General features: G+C 38.4%; 1 long non-coding RNA gene and 1 pseudogene across 2 annotated transcripts in view; both read left to right on the forward strand.

Moving 5' to 3' along the window:
* LOC147572650 (uncharacterized) overlaps positions 1-20,491 on the forward strand; it is a 55,410-nt gene extending 34,919 nt beyond the window's left edge. The window contains exon 8 of one of the 2 annotated variants that reach the window (XR_015246341.1): positions 17,665-20,491. This is a non-coding gene — a long non-coding RNA (uncharacterized LOC147572650). Of the gene's footprint in view, positions 1-627; positions 2,521-17,664 lie in introns of those variants that run through there. The other variant, XR_015246340.1, reaches the window with a different exon arrangement.
* Positions 2,770-3,736, forward strand: LOC112857791 (transcription factor BTF3 pseudogene; annotated as a pseudogene).
* Positions 20,492-22,014: the final 1,523 nt, after the last annotated feature.

Below are 22,014 nucleotides of genomic sequence, written 5' to 3' on the forward strand. Positions count from 1 at the left end.
TATTTTTGTGCTTCATTGAAAGATTGTATTATAAAGAAGCACATGTTTCTAGAAATGTATTCATAAATTTGCCAATCTAAAAAATGCCAGCGTAACAGATTCACACTACCTAGATTTTACTAGAAATTAAATTTCTAAGAGTTAAGAAGTCTAATATACATGAGTATATATAAAAAATAATAAGGGAAACATCTCTAGTAAAATGTGTGCTTTTGGTAGAAGAAGGTATGAGGAATGGAAATGCATTTTTGGTTGGAAAAAGAAAGTAATCTTGTCCTAACATGAGGCTGGTTATTTAAAAAGGAAAAACTTAGGACAAAAATCTGAATATAAAAGAGGAAAGTTATAAAAGGTTTGTGAAAAGGGAATCTTTAAAGGAATTGTAGATTAAGATTAAAATGAATTTCTTTAGGGGCGCCTGGGTGTCTCAGTCAGTTAAGCGTCCAACTTTGGTTCAGGTCATGATCTCAAGGTTCGTGGGTTTGAGCCCTGTGTTGGCTTTGTGCTGACAGCTCAGAGTCTGGAGCCTGCTTCACATTCTGTGTCTCTCCTTTTCTGTCTCCCTGCTCTTCCCCTAGTTGTGCTCGCTCACTCTCTAAAAAATAAACATTAAAAAAATTTTTTTAGTGATTTTACAGGCTCTGGTTTAAGATTCTGATGTAAGATCCTGAACTCACCTCCTCCGCAGACACACCAAATATACACCTATTTCTAGAGTAATTCCCTCTGAAGAACTGAGGGCTGAGAAGCTCCTGCACAATCAAAGACTGAGAGAAGGGCAGGAAAGATGGAGACACTGGAAGAAAGGAACTCTCACTTTGATGCTATAGATTGCAGCAAGGAGGAATAGAACCCAAGGAATTATGAACAGATCTGTTTGCCTGGGGCACAGAAAAAACAAAACAAAACAAAAAAAACCTGCAGTTCAAAAGATCAACTAGAATATAAAGGAACTAGCCCTAGAACCCTGCCCTGTGATGAAGGGTGTTCTGGAACTCTGTGGGTCCAACAGGCTGCTGAGCACCTTGGTTTACATTCCCCAGCCACCCTGATAACGCAGATGGAAGCAGCGTCCAGAGCCATAGCTGTCCTTCTATGTCCTCAGTGAACCCTGGGCCCCTACCACACACCAGCCCCAGGTCCCCTGGGTACTGACAGAAATCTGTGGTTTCAAGAGCAGCTAGAATATAGAAGATCCAGCCCTAGAACTCTGCCAGATGGAAAGAGAGTGGTTGGAACTCTGGGTCAGAGGGGCTGGCGAATACCACCATTTATGTTCCTTCTCCACCTTGGTAGAAAGGCTGGAAGCAGCATCCAGGTGTCTCGGCTGGCCTACCACCTCATGGGCCTGGAGCCCCTAGCCCACACCTGTCCCAGTCATCTCAGTAAAGTGTCCCCAGTGCAGTGCACACCAGCCTAGCCCTGGGCAGTGTTTACTACAGCTCCAGCCATGTCACCAAGGTGACAGAGAGGTGAAGCATGCCAGAACACTCCAGAACCATACCACTTTGGCTCCAGGTGACTTGTAGGGCACCCCTGGTGCAGAGCACTCTGGGACCTCCCAGCTTAGGCCTGCCTCTGCTTCCGCTGCCCCACCAGGGCACCCCTTTTGCTGAGCACCCCAGGACACCCCAGCTTGCACCCATTTCAACTTTATCCATCCTTCCAGGGCACCCTCTGCACAGAGAACCCTGGGACCACCAATCTCATGCCCACATCAGCTGTGGCCATCCCACCAGGACAGGCCCAGGATGGTATACCCCAGGACCCCCATACCAGCCACTGTTCCAGCCAACCAGCCAAAGTCACCAGGCACACATAATCTACATAGGGGTTGACCATACACAAGACCACTTTCTCAAGTTTAAGAGAAGTAGCTGTTCCATCTAATTCAAAGAAGCAAACACAGAAAGTCCAGCAAAATGAAGGGATAGAAGAATGTGCTCCAAATGAAAGAACAAGACAAAGCCTCAGAAATAAAACTAAATGAAATGGAGATAAGCAACATGCCTGAGAAGACATTTAAAGTCTCACTGGACTGGAGATTATAAAGATGCTTATATTATAAGCTTTGTATTATAAAGATTATAAAGCTGGAGATTATAAAGCTGGAGATTATAAAGAAGCTTATATTATAATATAAGATGCTATATTATAAGCTTATGTTATAAAGATGCTCACTGGACTGGAGAAAAGAATGGAAGAACTGAGTAAGAGCTTCAACAAAAAGATGGAAAACATAAAGGAACTAATCAGAGTTGAAGACCACGATAACTGAAATAAAAGTACTCTAGAGGGAATCAACAGTACATTAGCAGATGCAGAATAATGAACCAGTGATCTGAAGTCAGAGTAATGAAAACTCCTAAGCTGAACAGTAAAAAGGAAAAAAAAAAATTTTTTTTTTTAATGAGGATAAAGGATCTCTTGGACAACATCAAGTAAACAAACATGTGCATTATAGGGGTCCCGGACAGAGAAGAGAGAAAAAGAGGCAGAAAATGTATTTGAAGAAATAATAGCTGAGGGGCGCCTGGGTGGCGCAGTCGGTTAAGCGTCCGACTTCAGCCAGGTCACGATCTCGCGGTCCGTGAGTTCGAGCCCCGCGTCGGGCTCTGGGCTGATGGCTCAGAGCCTGGAGCCTGTTTCTGATTCTGTGTCTCCCTCTCTCTCTGCTCCTCCCCCGTTCATGCTCTGTCTGTCTCTGTCCCAAAAATAAATAAACGTTGAAAAAAAAAAATTAAAAAAAAAAAAAAAAAAAAAAAGAAATAATAGCTGAAAACTTCCCAAATTTGAAGAAGAAAACACATCCAGATTCAGGAAGAACAGAGTTCTAAACAAGATGAATTCAAGAGCCTCCACACCAACATACATAATAATTAAAATGTCAAAAGTTAGGCCATCTTGTGTCCCTGTGTGTACCTGATCTCAACTGGTCCACCCAAGACCCCTGAGTGCCAACCCTGGGTCCTATTTCCACTCCAGCAAGATGAAAGAAACTATCATGAACCAGGAGAAAGTCGCCAAACTGCAAGCAAAGTGTGCATTGGTGGAAAGGGAGCTGCTCACTGAAAGAAGAAGGTGGTTCATAGAATGGCTACAGCAGATGATACAAAAAGAAAACAACTTCAGTTTTCCTTAAAGAAGTTAGGGGTAAACAATATCTCTGGTATTGAAGAATTGAATGTGTTCACAAACCAAGGAGCAGTGATCTACTTTAACAACCCGAAGTTCAGGCAGCCCTGGCACTTTCACAATTACAGGCCACGCTGAGACAGAGCAGCTGACAGAAATGCTACCCAGTATCTTAAACCAACTTGGCGTGGACAGTCTAACTAGTCTAAGAAGACTGGCTGAAGTGCTGTGCAAACAACGTGTAGCTAGAAAAGGGCCACTTGCTACAGGAGAGGATGATGATGATGAAGTTCCAGATCTTATGGAGAATTTTGATGAATCTTCCAAGAATGAAGCAAACTGAATTGAGTCAACTTCTGAAGAAAATAAAACTTGGAATGACTGGGAGCTGCTATTTTGTATTATGACTGCTTTTTAAAATTTTGTTTATGGCTCTGATAAAATTAATATAGATAGCTAATATTTTTAAACCCAAGCCCCTTGGACATTGCAGCTCTGTTCGGTTTTGACTTACACACAATTCATTCTTTGCAGCTAATTAAGCTGAAGAAGCCTGGAAATAAAGTTTGAAACAAGGTTAATAAAGTTCTTTGCCCAATTAAAAAAAAGTCAAAGGTTAAAGATAAAGAATTTTATTTTTTTTTTTTTTATTTTTTTTTTTTTAATTTTTTTTTTAAAATTTTTTTTTTCAACGTTTATTTATTTTTGGGACAGAGAGAGACAGAGCATGAACAGGGAAGGGGCAGAGAGAGAGGGAGACACAGAATCAGAAACAGGCTCCAGGCTCCGAGCCATCAGCCCAGAGCCCGACGCGGGGCTCGAACTCCCGGACCGCGAGATCGTGACCTGGTTGAAGTCGGACGCTTAACCGACTGCGCCACCCAGGCGCCCCAAAGATAAAGAATTTTAAAAGCAGTGAGAAGCAAAAAGTTATGTTCAAGGGAAACCCTATAAGGCTGTCCAGCTGATTGTTTTCAGAAGAAACTTTGCAGGCCAGAAGGGGGTGGCATATATATTCAAAGAGCTGGAAGAAACAAATCTACAACCAAGAACACCCAGCGAAGTTACCATTCAGAAGTAGAGAGGTAGAGTTTCCCAGACAAGCAAAAGTTAAAGGAGTTCTTTAAGGAAAAAAGAAAAGGCCATAATTAGAAGAAAATTATGAGTAAAATTATGTAAAATATGACCACATATACAAAAAACATGGAAGGGTAGTAAAAATGTTCTTTTAGAATGTGTTCAAACTTAAGTGACCATCAATTTAATATAGACTGCTATAAAGTTAGAATGTTATATATAAATCTCACAGTAACCACAAACTCCAAACTTCTAATAGATACACAAAAAAATGAGAAAGAAAACCAAACAGGACACTACAGAAATTAATCACAAGGAAAGAGCAATAAAAGAAAGGAATACAGATCTACACACACACACACACACAAAAGAAGCCAGAAAACAACACGATAGCAGTAAGTACATATCTATCAATAATGACTTTAAATGTTAATAGTCTAAATGCTCAAATCAAAAGACATAGGGTGATGGAGGGGGGGGTAACAATCAAGTCTCACCTATCTGATGCCTACAAGAGACTCCATCAGACCTAAGACACCTACACAGTGAAAGTAAGAGGATGGAAAAAGATATTTCATGCAAATGAAAGGGAAAAAACCCAAAAAACCAAAGTAGCAATACTTATACCAGACAAAATACACTTTAAAACAAAGACTGAAACAAGAGACAAAGAAGGGCATTACATAATAAGTGATCAATCCAACAAGAAAATATAATAATTGTAAATATGCACTCAACATTGGAGTACCTAAATAGAGTAAATATTAAGAGACATAAAGGGAGAAATTGGTAGTAATACAAAATATTAGGGGACGTTATCATCCCAATTACATCAATGGATATACTGTCCAGGCAGAAATCAATGAGAAACAGTGTCTTTGAGTGACACATTAGACCAGATTGACTTTAAGAGATAGACAAAACATTTTATCCTAAAGCAGTAGAATACACATTCTTTTCCAGTGCACATGGAACATCCTCCAGGAGAGATCACATATTAGACCACAAAACAAATCTCAATACATTTAAGAAGACTGAAATTATATCACACATCTTTTCTGACCACAAGAGTATGAAACTTGAAATCAATCACAAGGAAAAAAAATGAAAAAAACACAAATATGTGGAAACAGTATGCTACTAAATGACCAAGGGGTCAATGAAAACATTAAAAGAGGAAATAAATACATGGAAATAAATGAAAATGAAAACAACAGTTCAAAATCTTTGGAACACTGCAAAAGCAATTTTAAGAGCAAAGTATACTTATAAAAGGATACAGTCCCACCTCAAGAAACAAGAAAAATCCCAAATAAACCATGTAACCTTATACCTAAAGGAACTAGAAAAAGAACAAACAAATCCTAAGGTTAGTAGAAGGAAGGAGATAATACAGATCAGAGCAAAATAAATGAAATAGACTAGAAAAACAATTTTTAAAAGATCAATGAAAACAGCTGATTCTTTGAAAAGATAGAATTGATAAACCTTTAGCCAGACTCATCAAAAAAAAGGTGAAAAAAATAAAATCAGAAATGAAGTAGTAGTAACCAACACCACAGAAATACAAAGGATTATAAGAGATTGCTATAAAAATTACATGCCAACAAATTGGACAACATAGAAGAACTGAATATTCCTGGAAACATACGAGCTTCTAAAATTGAATCAGAAAGAAACAAAAAATCTGAATAGATCAATTACTAGTAATGAAATTGAATCAGTAATTGAAAAACTATCACCAAAGTCCATTACCAGGTGGCTTCAAGTGAATTCTACCAAACACTTAAAGAAGATTTAATAACTATTCTTCTCAAAGTGTTCAAAAACACATAAAAGGAAAGAAAATCTTCCAAATTCATTCTATAAGACCAGCATTACCCTGATACCAAAACCAGACAAAGACACTACAAAAAAAGAAAACTACAGACCAATATCCCTGATGAACAGACACAAAAAATACTCAACAAAATATTAACAATACATTAAAAGGATCATTAAATACAAACATTTTTTCACAGAACTAGAATAATCCTAAAATTTGTATGAAGCCACAAAAAACCTTGAATAGCCAAAATAATATTGAAAAAGAAGAAAAAAATGGATATCACAATCCCAGATGTCAAGACCTCCTACAAAGCTGTAGTAGTCAAAACAGTATGTTACTGGCACAAAAACAGACACATATATCAATGAAACAGAACAGAGAGCCAAGAAATAAACCCACATTTATATGGTCAATTTATGACAAAGGAGATAAGAATATAAAATGGGGAAAAGACAGTCTCTTCAATAAATGGTGCTGGAAAAACAGGACAGCAACATGCAAAATAATTAAACTGGACTGCTTTCTTACACCATACCTAAAAATAAACTGAAAGTGAATTAAAGACCTAACTGTGAGACCTGAAACCATAAAATCCTAGAAATGAACACAGGCACTAATCTGTTTGACATCAGTCTTGGCAACATTTTTGTAGATATGTCTTCTCAGGTAAGGGAAACAAAAGCAAAACAAAAAAAACAAAAAAAAAAAAGAAAGAAAAGAAAAACAACAAATTATTGGGACTACACAAAAATGAAAAGCTTTTTCACAGTGAAAGAAACCATCAACAAATGAAAAGGCAATATACTAAATAGGAGAAGACATTTGCACGTTATATATCCAATAAAGGGTTAATATCAAAAATATATAAAGAATTCATACAACTCAACACTAAAAAAAATCTGATTTAAAAATGGGCAGAGGACCTGAATAGACATTTTTGCCAAAAAAGACATACAGATGGCCAACAGATACATGAAAAGATGCTAAACGTGTCTAATCATCAGTAAAATGCAAATCAAAACCACAATGAGATATCACCTTATACCTATCAGAATGGTAGAATCAAAAAGAAATGTTAGGATGTGGAGAAAAAGGAACTCTCATGCACTGTTGGTGGGAACAAAATTGGTGCAGCCACTGTGGGAACCAGTATGGAGATTCCTTAAAATATTAAAGATAAAAAGGCCATATGATCCAGTATTTACCCAAAGAAAATAAAAACACTAACTGGAAAAGATGTATGCACTCCTATATTTAATGCAGCATTTCTTACACTCGTCAAGATACGGAAGAAACCCAAGTGTCTGTTGGTAGATGCATGAATAAAGAACATGTAGTATATTATTACTCAGCCATAGAAAAAGAATGAAATCTTGCTATTTGTGACAACATGGATGGACCCAGAAGATGTTATACTAAGTGAAATAAGTCAGACATACAAATGCCATATGATTTCACTTATATGTGAAATGCAGAAAGAAAACACATGACTAAGTGAACAAAAAGCAGAAACGGAAGCATAAATGCAGCATACAAAATGATGGTTGCCAGAAAGGGCGGTGGGGAATGGGCAAAGAGAGGAAAGGGGAGCGGGAGACCCAGGCTTCCCGTTATGGAATAAATAAGTCATGGGGATAAAAGGCACAGCATAGGAAGTATAGTCAGTGGCATTGTAATAGCATTGTATGATGACAGATGGTGGCCACACGTGTGGGGAGCATAGCACGACATATAGAGTTGTCCAATCACTGTAGTATACCTGAAACGAGTGTAACACTATGTGTCAATTTAGAAAGTAAACTGGTACAAAACTAAAATTTGTGGGTTTTGTTGTTGTCTTGCTGTTAAAAGACCAAAGTGTTCTTAGATTACTGGTTTGATTTGAATAAGAAATTGTAAACAGAGATTTTTCTTTAACAGTGTCATCTACCTAGAAAGCAAATGTTCTATGCTTTATCTTTATCAAATGCTTGGTTACTTTTAAAAATCTGAGTCTATTTAATATGAAAAGAGCTAAGAATTTTTATAACAATTTAACTTTCTGTATTTACTTGTGAAGTCTTCGGTTCATAGTGATCTGTGATCCTATCAAATTTCCACACCTTTTGATATTTTTTGACAAACTTCTCAAAACTAAGTTCAACCGTGAAGTCTTCTGGGTGGCTCAGTCAGTTAAGCGTCCAAATTTGGCTCAGGTCATGATCTCCTGGTCGGTGGGTTCAAGCCCTGCATCAGGCTCCGTGAGGACAGCTCAGAGCCTGGAGCCTGCTTCGGATCCTTTGTCCCCCTCTCTCTCCCTGCCCCTCCCCTGCTCACACTCTTGCTCTCGTTTGCTCGCTCTCAAAAATAAACATTAAGAAAAAATTTAGATGAAGTCTTTTGACCACAAGCTATCATTGAAATTTTTCAGCAAGTCCCTGGAACGATTCACAATACTTACTCTCCTCATAAAAGAGAGATTAAATAAATTAGGTATGTGAAATCACATGGGAAGCAATGTCAAATGAGAGTTGCTAAACCTTCTTAAATTGTATTTGTGTAAATATGGGTTACTAAAATAAGTATTCTATAAATTGAATGAAACTCCTGGAAATCTGATATTATCCATGTTATCACTTATAATTCTAGTTACTATCTTGAAATGCTGTATATCGCAGAAATAACCAAATTTCCTTATTTGTTGCATTATAATGAACTTAAATCAGATCTTTGACCATTGCCATTTGTTGAGACTCTTTGTAATTTAGAGAATTCTTCTTTTATTTTGATAAAGAATTATTTTTACAAAAGTGCTTCATTTTGAAAGAGATTCAAAGGAAAGATTCTGAGAGGTACTATAGAATACAGGTCTCTAATAACTTTAAGAGCATACCATTGAATTGTGTAAGGATTTATAGAACTCTAATGAAGAAACTGACGGCTTCACACAACTGCTAACAAAAAAATCAAAATCAGTTACACAGTACTGAACAAACTGAGGAGGATAATTATACTTTTTTATGATGTTTTGCTTGAAATATTACTGGATCTTTCATCTTTTCCAAATATACAAAAACCTCTCCTCTTAAGTAACTATTACTTATACTAATTTGGTAATTATACCTTTGTAAGCAGGATTGAAACATTTATCTTTTTCTTCCTACCTGATCCCTCTAGAATCAGAAACTCCCAGGGAGTATTTTTATATTTTCAGGGCAATATATTTATTTTCATGTGTTCAATAAGAATCTAGTCTCTGTGACAGGACACAATTGGTAAGATTGGTTATGTTATCAAGGCTTTGACTTGAATGTCCTATTTGAGAGAGACATGCGTAGACTGAGATATGACCAGACAGCTTTAAGTCAGAATGACTTTCTGAAGCCATATAAAACTCCTTGGAAATACTGGCCTGATACCTTGCTTACAGGGATCCCAGCGGCTTTACCAGATGAATGAAGGTCACTTCCTAGCAGGTGTAGGATATTTTGAGAGAACTCAAGAAGACAGGAATTAACCCAAACATCAAGTACCACAGGTGGAGTATGATGGCAAGTAGTTGACTTGGCCTCTTCGTCTCAAGAGGCTTTTAAAACGTCAGTCTGGGATTCCTTATGAAAAGTTCCAGCCAAGCAGATTTTTAAAGTGCATATATGATAGATTGCTATTCTTGTTGCACTTGTATAAATAAGCAAGCTAGATTTATTGAAACTGGAGTTCATTTGCAAACAAATTAGTCTTCCTATTATTGGTAGAAATGAGAGTAATTATAGAGAGAAAAATTACATTTCAATTGAAACTATAATACATACTTTTGGATATCAGATTCTAATTCTGCTCACTATTATTAAGGTTTTGATTTCTACCTGTAAGCTAGACTTGATCCTGAATTATTCTAGTTTCTTCTAAAGTCTGGATACAACTCTTCAAATTAGTTTTTCCAATTTTCTCCTATCCTTTTGACTTGAAATCATTGAAAACTAAAACTTCCCTTTTTCTTGAAGCCTTCCAAACTGAATATGAATGACTTTATCTAAACTTTAGAGAAATAACCACAACAGCTTCATGTATGAATACTCTTCGTCTGGCAGCCACGTTGTGGCCACTAACAAAAATCACCAGACATTCAAACACCAAAAAAAAAAAAAAAAAAAAAATCTACCAGCATGCCATTGCCTGCCTTCACTCCCTATAAAAATACTTTGATCCCGACATCTGGAAATCATCTCAACTGGCTACCCTCATAATTTAGAAATTGACTTATAATGTGTTCCAATCTTTAACCAGTGTTTTGTTTTGTTTCCATTGAAATGACTCTTATTTAATCAGATTACGTATTACTGATTACTTGAACCACAGGCCTAACTTTGAGAAAACATCTGCACACTGCCTCCTGAAATGAGTTTAACTGAACTGACCTATTGTCAGGACAAAGAGACGGGTTCAACGAGAGGAACAGTCTACCAATTTTAGTATGCAAAACCTTAGATTTTAGTTTGCAAAACTTCCAGGGAAGTTTCAGAGGAGGAAACCATAGCTAAAGGCCAGCTGCCCACCATCCCCCCACAAATGTGCCCCTTTGACATACTGATTATTTTGATTTAAAGTTACTAAAAACTGGCTACTGTATGAAGAACACTCTGGCACTCCTTTATCTCCAAACAGCAGGAAATGTATCTCCCATGTGAGAGGCACTCTCCCCATACCAGATAAAAGAGACATCCTAACCATCAGAGCTAGGGAATTCAGAACCAAGAAGGCTGTGTCATCAAAATACTTTACTTCTTCAGCCCAAATCCTGTTTAGAATTCTTCACTAAGCTCCAAAATATAAATTTTGTTTGTCCTGTCAATTACAGATTTATGTTTCTTTGAATAAAACATAAGCATGACGTGGTCACGTTTTGGGTCTTAATTTCATCATCAGGCCTCTGTATACACATAAAACTTCAGAGGTTTTTTTCTCCTATTAATCTTTCTTAGATCAGTTAGAAGACTATTGAAGGGTAAAGAAAAAAATTTCCTCCCCAAAACCAATAATCAATGCTCCTAAGTATCTCTTAATGAAAGGTACCCTAACCAGCCTGCCTGGCGGTGCCCTGGCGAGACAGTTCATATTCCTCCAGATCTGCCTTTAGGAGGAATATGTACTCCTGACACTTACACTCTTCCAGCTCCCCAGCTATCATGGCCTGCACAGGCCATGCGTGCATAGTATGCATCTGTCAGCCAGCCTTGGGAATCCCAGGCCCCCCAGGCCTATGGAGAACCATCTGGTCCCCAACCACCTATATCCCCTCCTGGGCAGAGGAGGCATCGCCTTTAAACTGGTGACATTCAGTCTCTATTTGGACTGGCTTCCTGATGAATTCTGGAGTTCAGGAATGAAAGCTCCCAGGTGTCCCTTATTAGAGGCTACACCTGCCAGTCTGCCTGTCAGGACCCTGGCAAGGCAGTCCAGTTTCCTCCAGCTCTTCCCCAGACGGACTACACACACATTAGGGCTTGAAGTTAGGCAGATGACTTGTACCCCCAAAGGCCTGCTCCTGTGACCAGGCTTCTGCCAAAACTTTCTACAGTAGGTGCCTGGCTACCCTGACCTACATTGCCCACACATACCCTGTTTGCACCCCAACAGCAGGTTTCTACAATAAAACCTATTTAAAACACAGGTGTAAGCAACAGGAGGCCAATAATTAATATGCCTCACTCACTAGCTTTACCAAAATCACCTAAGAGGTGGTTTAGGGGTCGAATTTTTTAGATATTAATTTCTGAGGATCCCTGGAGAACTATTGAAGACAGTCCAGACAAAACTTAAAATTAAGGAAATTCCAGATATTGGCCTGATCACCCAACCCAGGGAGTTATATTCTATATTAAAAAGAGCAACTCAGGAAGACATCCCAGTACCCTTTTTAGGAACATTAAGTAACATAGATGCCAATAGGCAGAAAGAAAACGTGCCTGCACAAAAAGTGATCTCCAGAGTAGAAAGAAACCCAGATCCTTTTCCTCCTAAGGAAAAAGGCACCTCCTAATCCTAAAGGCACCAATCTACCTGAGGATGAGGATTATTTTAACCCTTTTGACCCCAGTAACTTTAAATAACTAGAAGCCAGGCCCATAAAGACAGACAAATCTACAACAAATGAGAAGATGGAACCAATCAGATGCACTGAAGAGCAAGCTTATACCAGAGAAGAAATGACAAAAGTTAGAATTCCAACAAATTTAAATGGACACAGAAACCCACTGGCTATTAGAGATTTTTGACCTGAAGAAAAAACATGGTCATTACAGGAGCAGAGATTGTACAACTTGGAGCTGTCACCACTGATGCTAAATTGAATCGACACCTTAGAGCATTTGGACAAAATAATACTATTTTTAAAAGATCTTGGGCAGCAGCAATCTGGAAATTAAGATGGCCTATACCTAATATATTATCCCTTAAAACATTTTTCATGGAAAACAGCAGGGGAAACTACTAATACAATAATGAAATTAGGACTATTAAATATGATTTAAGATAGAGGACAGACATCCTCACCGCTATATGTGGAAACAACAGAAAAATTTTAAAGGTCAGTCTAAAATCTGTGCCCCCACACAATAGAACGGCATCATTTACAGTATTTGCAGGTGCCAGAGACACAAGAGAACTAATTGGCTTGATAAGATCAGCTGAGGAACTGAGTCAAGATACAGGTTATGGCTTTAACACTCGTGTATATAGACAAAAAGGCCAACACCTAACATAAATAGACCAAATCAGAATAGAAAACATAGACCTAAATCTACAAGGCACTTTGGCAACCTAAACCATTTAGACTACCACCATTTAAAACAACTATAAAAATAGAAACCCATTAGAAACCTCAAAACTATATACAGTGGCAAAGAAATGGAAACAAACCTTTTAGAGTAAAATAAACTTATAGAAAATAAGCCCAAATATAGGCTTGCTAACTCATTGATTATACACACTAACTCCCATAGAAAACCTAATTTCATTAATAAGCAAATCACTGATAGCCAAAGAAGAGCAAACCCCATGAGTCTCCCAGAGAGACTCAGCAGTCTTGGTCTCTTGGCCCAAGCCAGAGACAATCTGACCTGTATGTTACATTGGCCGTAACAATAAAAACCCTTTTTGTAAATAAAAGTTCTATATATACTAGCATGTTGTTAGATACTGCATCTCAAGTAACAATGATACAGGGATATCCTACAAATTTAGCAAACTCTTTAAAAAGGGACTAGTTGAAGGATTAGGAGGAAAATTAACCCCCAGGACATGGGTACATAGATTCTTAAGAATTGATGACAGACCACCCATTAAGGCTAAATACCTTATAGATCCCAATTAAGAAAATGTTCTTGGAATGGAGGTAATAGGACATACAAAAAAAAAAAAAAAATCAAGGAAAACATCCAGTAACTCCTAAATAAACTATTGCACCTACTATTTCACCATATACTAATCCAATCTGGCCTGTTAAAAAGCCAGGTGGATCATATAGATTTACAGAAAATTTTAGGAATTTAAACCAACCCTCTCCCCAAATTGAGGGAGCACTCCTGAATATAGGTGCTAACATAAATATTATCAACACTGGATCTGGAACTGATTACTTAATGATAGACTTATCTGACATGTTCTTTGCTATTCCAACTGATGAGGAGAGCCAATTCATGACTGCATTCACATAGGAAGGCAGAAAATATTAGTTCACTAGGGTACCACAGTAGCCCAGTAATAGTCCCCAACCATCTAACACAAGACATCCAGGCCTTTCATGAAAAACACCACATATATACAGATTAGCATTTCCTATATTGAGGACATATTTATGGTGATAACTTGCAAGAATAGACTAGGGTCACAATAGAGTTAAATAAACTCCTTACACTCAGAGGATGGACAATTGACCCAAGTAATGGCCAAGCACCCCACACTACTATAAAATTTCTAGGCTTAAGTTGGTCCTCTGCAGGGAGAAAAATACCAAATCCAATTATAAATAAGACAGATTGCAAACCAACTCCTACCACAAAAGAAGCAGCTCAGAACCTGACAGAACTATTTGAATACCGGAAACAGCACGTACCGCATATAGGGATTAGATTAAGACACATTTGTGAAATAACGAGAGTAGGGAATTTAGATGGACAGACTGAAGAGGCAGCCTTATTTTAAAAATGCTGTCAAAACTTCTTAGCATACTGGCACAAACTAATGAGGACTCTAAATATAGAGTGCCTATACTCACAAGAGTTTACAGAATAGTCACTGTGGACTGAAACAATGCAGGACCTAAAATCTTACCCAACTTCATTTTGGACTAAGAGGTTTCCATGGTCCAAGAACATATACCAACCAACTGAAATGCTCACTCTCTAAGGCCACAAAATACAGAGCCACTACTCAGTCGGTGAGCTGTCTGACTTCAGCTTAGGTCATGATTTCATGGTCCATGGGTTTGAGCCCCACATCAGGTTTTGTGCTGACATCTCAGAGCCTGGAGCCTGCTTTGAATTCTGTGTCTCTCTCTCTGCCCCTTCCCACTCATACTCTGTCTCTCTCTGTATCTCAAAAATGAATAAATGTTAAAAATTTCTAATTTTTGTAATGTTTATTCACTTCTGAAAGAGAGAGAGATAGAGTGTAAGTGGGGAGGGGCAGACAGAGAGGGAGACACAGAATCAATGGCAGGCTCCAGGCTCCAAGCTGTCAGCACAGAGCGTGACACAGAGCTTGAACTCATGAACTGTGAGGCACCCAGGGGCACCCAGGTGCCCCCAAATTTTTTAAAAAATACATAGCCACTAATAGATAACACACCAGTTAAATTTCAACAGCCTATTCTGGAATGGATAAAGCGGACGCCTGACAAAGAGGGTTAAAATACTCTTGACCATCAACTGTTAATGTGGAAATGGTATATTTCTGAGCAGGAAATTTATGGATGAAGGGTCAACCCTTGGTGTGAACTGAGGAAATTTCAGCAAAGCCAATAATGGTGCCATAATTTTCAAGGGGTGAGCCTATCCAAGATCAAGCAATTGGGCAATGGAGAGCACCCTGGTCTATGGAACTCAACAATGCATGATTTATAAATGGATCACCTTCATGACACCATCTGAATTATGTGGGCAGCCTGTGGCCTTCAGGACTAATGATGGTCTAACCTGACACAATCAGGCTCAGGAGAATCAACACAATATATTCAACAAACAGTCATAAAATAGGTGATTGAATAATCTGATAATGAAAATCAGAATGAGGTATATCTTTCCTCAGACTCATGGGCAGTAGCTAATGGAACAGCTCTTTGGTCAGGAACATGTTGGGGAAATGACAGGAAAATGGGAAATAAGAACATATGGGGTAAGGACATATGGCAGAACATAGCACTGGCTGACATCTCCTTATTTTCCACACATGTCTCTGCACATCACAAGGACAATGCTGAAGTACCCAAATTTAATAACCAAGCAGACAAACTCACTTGGACAGCTAAAGAGGCAAAGATTCCAAAAATCTAAAAGGAGAATGATTAGGGGCGCCTGGGTGGCGCAGTCGGTTAAGCGTCCGACTTCGGCTCGGGTCACGATCTCGCGGTCCGTGAGTTCGAGCCCCGCATCGGGCTCTGGGCTGATGGCTCAGAGCCTGGAGCCTGTTTCCGATTCTTTGTCTCCCTCTCTCTCTGCCCCTCCCCCGTTCATGCTCTGTCTCTCTCTGTCCCAAAAATAAATAAACGTTGGGGAAAAAAAAAAATCAAAAAAAAAAATAAATAAATAAAATAAAATAAAATAAAATAAAATAAAATAAAATAAAAGGAGAATGATTCATTGCTAAGGAAGAAACCAACTCAAAGCATAACCACACATATACAAGAAGGGCAATGCAACATATAACTGAACATTACCAGTTGATAGGATCATTGCATGGGCAGACCGCCAACCAGGTCATGCTGCACACACAGCTGTAGAACATGGTTAGAGAAAGACACATGTATATACCCACCAAAAAAACTCCAAATTCAAATTAAATGTGAGGACTGCAAAGTATAAAGCTTGTAGGTTATGAAGGGTCCAGATAAAGTCAAAGCTGACAGACGCTCCCAAATTATACAAATTGATTATACAGGACACTTGCCTATATCCGAGTATAACTATATGCATGCCCCACTGTAGGGACATGGGCAAGAATAGGAGAACCCTATCCTTGCAGGAAAAAAATGATTTTAAAAGATCCACTCTTGGAGTATTAGAAACCTAGATGCTAGCTAGGTTAGCAACCATCGTAAAATCAGATCAGGGCATAGACTTCACAGGAAAGCAGAGACAAGAATGTGCTAAGGAACAAGGAAGAATATGGAACTTCTACTTACCCTATAACCCAACTGCCTCTGGAAATGTAAAATGGCTTGCTCAAGCTAAGGCTTAGGTTGCTTACTAACAATCTAAATATGAAAGCTTGGGCTAAAACTATCAGGAAGCTGTAAGATATCTAAACCATAACTATAGAAAGGATGGAAAACCTCCTATTGAATTGGTGTTGCAGACATCCGCAAAGACAAGCATTAGCACTGTCAATCTAGAATTTATTTATTTATTTTTTTTTTTTATTTATTTTTGGGACAGAGAGAGAGACAGAGCATGAACGGGGGAGGGTCAGAGAGAGAGGGAGACACAGAATCGGAAACAGGCTCCGAGCCATCAGCCCAGAGCCTGACGCCGGGCTCGAACTCACGGACCGCGAGATCGTGACCTGGCTGAAGTCGGACGCTTAACCGACTGCGCCACCCAGGCGCCCCTAGAATTTAAATTAAAAGGAAAAGTGATTATATATATATAATATATATATAAAATATTTAAATATATATTTATATTAAATATATATTAATAATTATTAAATTATTAAATAATATATATAATATATTTAATATATATTATTTATGTATATAAATAAAATCTGTATAAAATAAAATCTATGTATATAAATAAAATATGTATATATACATATATTTATGTATATAAATAAAATAAAATAGCACCTGACACTAATAAAACCTACTGGGTGACTGAAGGAAAATGCATATTACCTCAAATTAAAGAAAATACCATCATGCCTCTAGAAAAATTTCAGACGTGAAAAACACCATCTTTTATTGTATCAACACCAGATGCCAAATGTTTAGCAATAATAGCCGTTATAACTATAGATTTCCTTGAATGGCAAGAACAATATGAAAGAATTAAAAATGTATAGGACACTATCTTTATTTTGCAGACATGAATCCAGGATGCATCTTTAATCCTATCAAAATTATTAAGTAGGTTAGTGCAGCATGCTACCTCTGACCATAATGCTTTGCCTATTGCTTACTATTGGATACAACTCTCATTGCAGCTATGGATACTCCTTCAACAGCTCCAGTAATAGCAGTTGCACAAAGTTAGTTCCAGGTTAGATTGCTGCTTTCTGGTCCGATACAATGGCATTGCCTGTGACATCCTCTACTCCCTGCATGGATCACCATTCTGGTCACCTTCTTGCAAGTGAGGACTCATAAGTATCACCAACATCACCAGCATCACTAACCCCAATCTTTCCACCCCACTCTCTCCTATCAGCATCATCTAATCCCTGGGAAATCTTCAATCAGTGGAGAAACCAAATAGTTAGAGAAGCTGAAGAAGTAGAAACCTCCACTTCAATCTCCACAAGAGTCAAGGAGGATCCTGAACAATACCCTCGTTAGACACTGACTTAGAGGATAAAGATTGGGCTGAACTACTAACTGGCTGTTGGTATTGTAACATCGCATATCGTATCATATCTTACTGAGTTGAATGAAACATTGGATATGTAGTAGAGACTGTTGAAATAACTCCAACTTAATTCCTGATTTACTTTGTGATTTAGTATTTCATAAAAGAGGAGATACTGACTACACAGAATGGGCAATTATATCTTTGAATATAAATAGGACAAAATAGATGATTTACTATAATCCCAATTTACACTATTTAATTAATATTGACCTATTGGAAAATGAATAGATCCACGGACTCTACGTTAAGACTTTAAAAGAGCATGGACACATTGTAAGGTATATAGAGGACACATAGGAAACTTAGCACATAACACTTATTATCCTTCATGGTATATGCAAGGCTTCTATCTTACACCACAGATTTATACCCCAAGTATATGGAAACCTAGGTTCATAATAAAATCAAAAATAAACTATTGGGACTACACCAAAATAAAAAGCTTTTGTGAAGGACACCATCAACAAAATGAAAGCCATCAACTGAATGGGAGAAAGTATTTGCAAATTATATATCCAACAGCAGGTTAATATCAAAAATATATAAAGAACTTATATAAGTCAACACCAAGAGAAAAACCCAATGAGATTAAAAATGGGTAGAAGATATGAAGACAGTTCTCTGAAGAAGACGTACAGGTGGTCAACAGACACATGAAAAGTTGCTCAACATCACTTATCATCAGGGAAATGCAAATCAAAACTACAATGAGATACCACCTCACACCTGTCAGAATGACTAAAATGAAAAACACAAGAAACGAGTGTTGACAAGGATGTGGAGAAAAAGGAACCCTCATGCACTATTGGTGGGAATGCAAACTGGTGAAGCCACTGTGGAAAACAGCATGGAGGTTCCTCAAAAAGTTAAAAATAGAATTATCATAGTAATTCCATTACTGGGTATTTACCCAAAGAATATGAAAACACTAATTCTAAAAGATACATGCACCACGTTTACTGCAGCATCATATACATTAGCCAAATTATGGAAGCAACCCAAGTGTCCATCAATGGATGAATGAATAAAGAAGGTGTGGACTTCTTTATGGACTATTATTCAATGGACTATTACTCAGCCATTAAGAAGAATGAACTCTTGCCATTTGTGACAATATGGATGGATCTAGAGAGTATAATGCTAAGTGAAATAAATCAGAGAAAGACAAATGTCATGTGATTTCACTCATATGTGGAATTTAAGAAACAAAACAGAGAAGAAAGGAGACAAACCAAAACCAGACCCTTAACTATGGAGACGGGAGGTGGGTGGGAGGATGGGTGAAACAGGTAAAGAAGATTAAGAGGGCATTTATGATGAGCACTAAGTAATGTATAGAACTGTTGTACACCTGAAACACTAAATTGTACACCTGAAACACTGTTATGTGTCTGACATAGCACAATCCAACCAGAAATAGCTGGACTTCTGGGCAACTAATGGCAAATCCTAACGGCTGTGATTTCTGGGCAACTGTGAAATTAGACTCTTGGCACTTAAAGGAGGGAACATGACATTAGATTACGACACTTTTACAGATCCCCAATATCAAAAGGGAGATTGGAGCCTAGAGAACATACAAAGCCCCCTTATGATAGAAGGAAAACACATTCCTAGGGATATTTGTTGGAATGAAACAAAAATACCTTTATTATTACTAGACTTTGGCTATACCTAGGGTACAAGTACCTGTGGCTATGGCCTTGACACTTCCTCTACCAGTTATATATAATATGGGAAACTGGACCAGGATAATACACTCTAAGGCAAACCTCACCCTAACTTACTGGAGTCAAGGGGGAAATAAGGAACATGAAACATGCTGAGATGTGTAAAATGAGAACAGGTAATGAATGTAAAAACAGAAGGAAAAAGATGTAACTATAGTCAATAGAAGATAAGAGAACTAGGGGTGCCTGGGTGGCTCAGTTGGCTAAGTGTCCGACTTCGGCCCAGGGCATGATCTCACGTGGGTTGGTGGGTTCAAGCCCTGCATCAGACTCTGTGCTGATAGCTTGGAGCCTGGAGCCTGCTTTGGATTCTGTGTCTCCCTCTCTCTCTCTGCCCCTGCCCCACTGACTCACACACACACACACACACACACACACACACACACACACACTCTCTCTCTCTCTCTCTCTCTTTCTCCCTCTCTCTCAAAAATAAACATTAAATTTTTTTAAAAAGAAGAGAACTACTAAAATAACCAGGGAAATATTTCACACTAAATTACTAAGTAGACTACTAAAAGTAAACTAATAAATGCAAATCATACATTAGAAAACTTAAGACAAATATGGCACATTTGGAAGATGAGACTACTAAAGTCAAAATAACTTTGCAGGAATTGAAAAGAACAAAAATGTGCATCCCTAAAATAATGACAGGCTTGAATTCTGATGTTATAGCAATTGACAGTACTATGCAAGCTTGTGCCCCCTGGAGCTTTATAAAAATAATCTCTACTCGGAAATGTGCTTGTCAAGGAAGTTGAGTGGTTTAAGAAAGTTTTTTTACTCATTTGGCAGTTGGATATGGTACCATGGTAGAGAGTTCTTTACGTTTCTATTGATAATATTAGGAATATGGTTGCTTAAACTGGTCATTAAACTATGGTGTACAAGAATGTGCATTGAGTAAAAATAACCCCAAAAGATGAATGAGTGTGATTAAGTTCATATGTGAATCACAGAGTGGACTGATATTTTTGTGAGCTTAGATTTGTACTGGGCATTAGGCCCTTAGTATTAATTAGCGTGGAAGTGATTTGAAATCACCGGGTAGAGGTTGTGTATTGGCTTGATACTATTTCAAATCCACTTGTTTATGACAAAGACCAAGAAAAAGTTGGTTAGAAAGTTGTTTTGATATAAGAATGAAGTAAGTGGTGTCAAGATGTTAGTTCATCTGTCCTCACCCATAAGAACTCAAGAGCTCAGCTCATGAGGGGCCTTGCTGGAGGCTTATTAATAAAAATGTATGAAGAAGGAACTGTGGCAAGGGGCCATGAGACTGCAAATACAGAGCATTTCTGAGGATGAGAAGAGAGTGCTCGGTCTGCACAAAGCTACGCTTTTCTGATGTAAAATAGCTCTCTGAGGACCGTGGGGCAATTAGCTCCTGCCTGGTAAAGACAACACTTCTACCTGCGGTGGCCAGAGCTGTGCAGTCACCCCTCGAGGATGATCATCTTGCCCATCAATACCAGGACTGTCACTGCTAGCAACGTGCTCTAGCGACATGAGACTTGCACTTTTGCACTGGCAGCTGGACATCAGCTCTCAGTTGGCTAAGCCATAATCCCAAGTAGCAACTCATATAAATATACACATCAACTAAATTTACACCATTCCTTTCATCTCCCCTTGCCTGGAGCGATCGTGTGATTAACAATGTTTTGGGGTATGTCATTTCTTTAATTACTAATTAACAGAAATTGTTCTGTGTCCTGTTGGCTTGCAAAATTCGCACAGTGAACCAGCCCAACTACATTGCTGGCAAAGACAAAATCATGGGGTGCCTGAGTGTCCCAGTTGGTGCAGCATGCAACTCTTGATCTCAGGGCTGTGGGTTCGAGCCCCACGTTGGGTATACAGATCACTTAAAAACTTTCTAAATCTTAAAAAAAAAAAGAAAAAGACAAAAGCAGTCCCTCAGCATTATTTGCCTCCCCAAACAAAACAGCCTACAGGGTGACTATGTGCATTTGCTTAGACTAGGGTTTGGAATCAGCAGATGCCAGGTACTAACAATAACCTGTCCCTGGGACCTGGTCTTGCCTGCCGTTGCCCTATTGCAAGTCTTTGGCTACCCAGATCTGTACACCCATATGAGCCGTCCTCACTCTGTCAGCCACCTTGGCCAGCTGGGACCCTCCAGGCCTGTGGAGTTAAAGCCTATCTTCAACCAAACGCATTGCATCAAAGGTAGAGAGAGCCCACTCTGAGGGAACCACTAAAATAAGGGATAGTCAGTTCCCATATTTACTTACTGTCTGCTGAGGTCCCAGGCTTCTGCAGCAATCAAGACTCCCACATGTTTCTTATTAGCATACACCTCAGCCAGCTTCTGGACCCAGCCATAGTAAGGCAATACGGAGTCTTCCAGATCTGCCTTAGGGGGAACATGGGCATTTATATGTGGCACTTA

Source organism: Puma concolor, chromosome E4 (assembly GCF_028749965.1).
Source record: "Puma concolor isolate L17-30 chromosome E4, mPumCon1.1.hap2, whole genome shotgun sequence".
Classification (NCBI taxonomy): domain Eukaryota; kingdom Metazoa; phylum Chordata; class Mammalia; order Carnivora; family Felidae; genus Puma; species Puma concolor.